This window comes from Theobroma umbraticum, unplaced genomic scaffold (assembly GCF_002168275.2).
Source record: "Theobroma umbraticum cultivar Fairchild unplaced genomic scaffold, ASM216827v3 scaffold_51.0, whole genome shotgun sequence".
NCBI lineage: Eukaryota > Viridiplantae > Streptophyta > Magnoliopsida > Malvales > Malvaceae > Theobroma > Theobroma umbraticum.
In genome coordinates this window covers 1,347,858-1,351,945 of record NW_018397260.1, presented here as the reverse complement: position 1 = coordinate 1,351,945, position 4,088 = coordinate 1,347,858, and the positions used below count along the sequence as shown (strand labels likewise).

Below are 4,088 nucleotides of genomic sequence, written 5' to 3'. Positions count from 1 at the left end.
ATGAATATGAGGTAATGACTAACGTTTTAAGTAAGGCTTGTTCGAGACTTGGCAGGTTCTCCCGTAAGAATCAGACGTCGATAGTGATCGAGGAGCGATCATTACAAAGTTGATATACACTACCACCTAATGACCATAAAAAAGGCATGGTACAAGAATTGAGTCCACCTCATGCCATGGCAAACCCCATGAAGGACTCCTACCCCTTGTATAGTCAAGCAGATATTCTGGCAAAACTACTTGAGTCGACTTGAATGCCTTATCAATCAGGGGAGGCTTCATTTCAAAACTCAAACCTAGCAAAATAAGTTGTCAATTAAGTTACACACAATAGTTTGATGCCATAAACTAATACACTGAACATACATTTTAATAATTACAACTCATTAAAATATACTTATATAGAAGTAGGAGTCAACAATGCATATTTTTTGCTTGTAAACTTGTGGATGGTGTTAACGCACCCGCGTACACATGACGTTGATTCATTCATCAATGTGTTAGTTGTCCAGCAACTCATCTAGCTTCTCCAATCAGTGGAAAAAATCAAGATCCTCCTATCCTATGATGCCCACAATGTTAACCCTACATATATAAAATACCCACGTCAAAAGGTCGATTGAATCAATAATCTAAAACCGTTGACCCTAATATCTTGTAATGTTATGATTTTACCTGGCTTGCTTGTTTTTCATGAAGCACTCATATCTATCCTTTAAAGCATTATTCGCTTTGTGTTAGACTAATAGCAGGTTAACGTATAGGCTTCGAAGGTATTTGCTAACCATGCTCACACGTGTATCTTTGACCTGAGGTGGAGGTAGAGCCCCAAAAAAAGGTGTGCTCTGACCTTGCTAATGGGCCTCTGATGGAATTGGGACACGAACAGGATGTGGGGAAGTTGTAGCTAGACTACTCACAGGATAAAATGCTTCGATTACATTTAAGGTTTCAGGATAAAGATATTTTCTGTGATATTTCACCATATTCTCAAAGATTTTGTGATCATTCATAAGGGTTAAGATACATTTTTTGTATTCTTTTAAAGCTTGCATGATTTTCTAATGTTAAGGTTCAAGTGTTTAAGGAAAATAATCCAAACACATTTCAACATCTAGTGATGGCCAAAAATGATCTGCTTCTTGTGATGATGAGTTCTTTCTAGGGTGCTAAGAGGAAAAATCATTGTACAACTTCAACAAAATTGGCTATCCATTATTCTATCGACCCTAAGAACTAGTCATGCAATGACCTATGAACTACTTACGCAATGACTTATCAACCAACCACGTAATGACCTATCATTAGACCTGTCAAAATGGGCTTGGCCCATAGGATCGACCCATTTTCTATTAAATATGGGATGGGTTGGGTTAGAAAATTTTGACCCATATTGGAACCGAGCCTAAATGGGGCAGCCCACCAAATCAGTGGGTTGATGTGGGCTAGGGCAGGGCCAGCCTTATGGGCCAGAAAAAAATAATTTTAATTAATTTAATAATGTTATATATTTAATTATGTAAAATTAATAATGTAGTTACCAATAGTATTGTTTATTTTATATATTTCAATGTCTTTAATCTTCACTTGTCAAATTAAAAGTTTTAATTTAGATTAAAACTTATTATCTCTTTTTCTTTTATGGTAATGAATATTAGATGATAAATTGATAATGATTCAGACCTTGAGACATAATTGCTGTCTAAACAAGATTTAAATGTTTTACTTAAGAATGGGGATTGAGGAGGATATAAATGAGTCTTGAAATTTTTATTATTTGGTTATATACTTATGTTTATGAGATAATAGCTTGTGTTAAAAATTTAAACTTTATTATGTAATTTATTTATTTTTTATATTTGGTGTAATTTGTTTATTTGTAACATGTTTTTATTATTCAATTTATGAATTAAATTATAGAACAATTTTATTAATAAAAAATTTATCAAGTAGAATTATAAAAATTAATTTTTTTTGAAAAAAAAAAAGATTGGCCCAACTCAACCCATGGACTAACAAGGGGTGGGCTGGGTTGAGGTTTTAATGACCCATATAAAAAATAAGCTGACCCGACCCAACCCAACCCATATTTTCTCAACCCACAAGGGCTGGGGCCTGGTTGGGCCAGGCCAGCCCATATTGACAGCTCTACCTATCATCATGTCACACAATGCCAAACCCCTAAATGCAATGCCTAACGCAATCACACACACCCTAAGTGACGTTTATGCCTAAATCCCATCATACATAATGTGTCAACCACTCACGTAAGCCCTTAGTCATGCAATACCTAAACCCTAAACCCAATTCCTATCAACCAATCAGCATGCCTTGTCACCTTCTGACCCCATAAACACCAACAATACCAACTTCAAATTTGTATTCAAAAATTTTAAACAACAAAAATATCAATATGAACAACCAATATGCTTATGTTTACGTTCAAAAACCATAAATTAATAACATGAAGAATAACAATAGCCTTAAACATTTCTCCACATGGTTAAAAATAAAAATAAAAAAAATATGTTTACCTTTCTCTGCGTAATGTGAACTTCTTCTACTGCTCAATATGTGAACTACCTTTATGAGAATAACCACTCCAAAATGCTTCTATCACTACCCAAAATGCTCGAAAGTTGAACTAATGAGAAATGCTTTCGAGAGAATGCTTTGTAGGGAGAAATATGGTTTGTCGATGAGAATTGAGGAATTACACTCCTTGTAAACATACTTGACTCATTAATACGGTTTAGGTTGAGGCACAAAGTCAAACATATTTATCGATTTTATTCTTATGCATGGAGCCTATTTGTGAAAAGAACTCTTAAGTTTTACATTTATATTTTAGAAGCAGGTACTTTTGGTTTATCCATATGAATATCCTATTATAAAAAGAAGTTAAAAATATCTTAGCAAGTATATATCTCTTACGCAATAGGCTTTATTCTTTGTTGAAAATTGTCTCATAAAACTATAGAAGCATAAAACCAAGGGCCAACAAAGCCTAATAAAGCCATATAATGAAAACAGTTCTTTTCCACCTTTGTCTTCCTTTTTTTTTTGGTGGGTTTGGGATTAATTTAAAAATACGTTCAAAAAGTAGCAAATATTCCATGCAGAAAGTAAACAAAATCAAATCTTCTTCTCATCCCTTTGTTATTATGATGGAAAAGTTGAAAGCGCTCCTACTAATAAGGCTGGTGGCTTGGCCCCATCTCCAATGGAAGAAAAGGCAAAACTCTATCATATCAGTCGTGACATGGAACCCATAATTTTGCCACTACCTTTGGATATTGCCTTGGCTTCGCATGCATTTGGGAAGATATAACCTAAGATTACAATCAAGTTTTCTGATATATGCTTATCATATCATGACTAATTCTCTTTCTTGCACCACTTAAATTCATGTTGCTTCTTTCTCCCATCTTTTTTTTCTTTGGATTAATTATGTATTTAGTATCTGAATTATATTCGAATATTCGATTAGATATTTCAACTTTGCTTCCTTACATAGTGTAGTGCCTTTTATATTTAAGAAGTAAAATAAAGGGCTTAAAAAATAGAAGTCAAGAAGAAACCCAACCAGCATGCAAGGCAAGCAAAGTACAAATATATGAAAACAAACTAATTAAGATCAAACCATATTGATTTATAGTAACATGGAATATGACTCATCCATCACAACAAATACCCAATCAAGTAAACAAAAAGAACATGAAAATTTTTTTATGAAAAAATTCTACAATTTTTTTTATTTAGAAAATGAAAATTTTAAACTTTACTCTTTATACAAAAGATCATACATAACTTGATAGATGTATATGCTCAATTTCACAACTTTCATTAACAACCATTTAATATTACAACCATCAACTCTTTTCGATCTCTCTCAGAAACTCATATTCTCAAAACTCATTATATCCGAGAGCTCAATCTCTTTCACATTCTCTTAAATTATCTTTCAACTGAATTTCAACGGTAAGCATAACCACATATTTATAAGCACTCACAAAAAATCCTAAGCTAAATAATGTACCATGTAAAAAGATTAATTATAAAATAAATTATTGACCAAGTTAACTTTA

At 32.9% G+C, this 4,088-nt stretch overlaps 1 long non-coding RNA gene across 1 annotated transcript; it reads right to left on the bottom strand.

Annotated features, from left to right (window-relative positions):
- Positions 1-41: 41 nt before the first annotated feature.
- Positions 42-2,787, bottom strand: LOC110416446 (uncharacterized). Its single transcript, XR_002445169.2, has 3 exons — positions 2,535-2,787; positions 465-585; positions 42-296 (listed from the first exon to the last, which is right to left on the bottom strand). It is a non-coding gene; the product is annotated as an uncharacterized LOC110416446 (long non-coding RNA).
- Between the last annotated feature and the right edge of the window lie 1,301 nt (positions 2,788-4,088).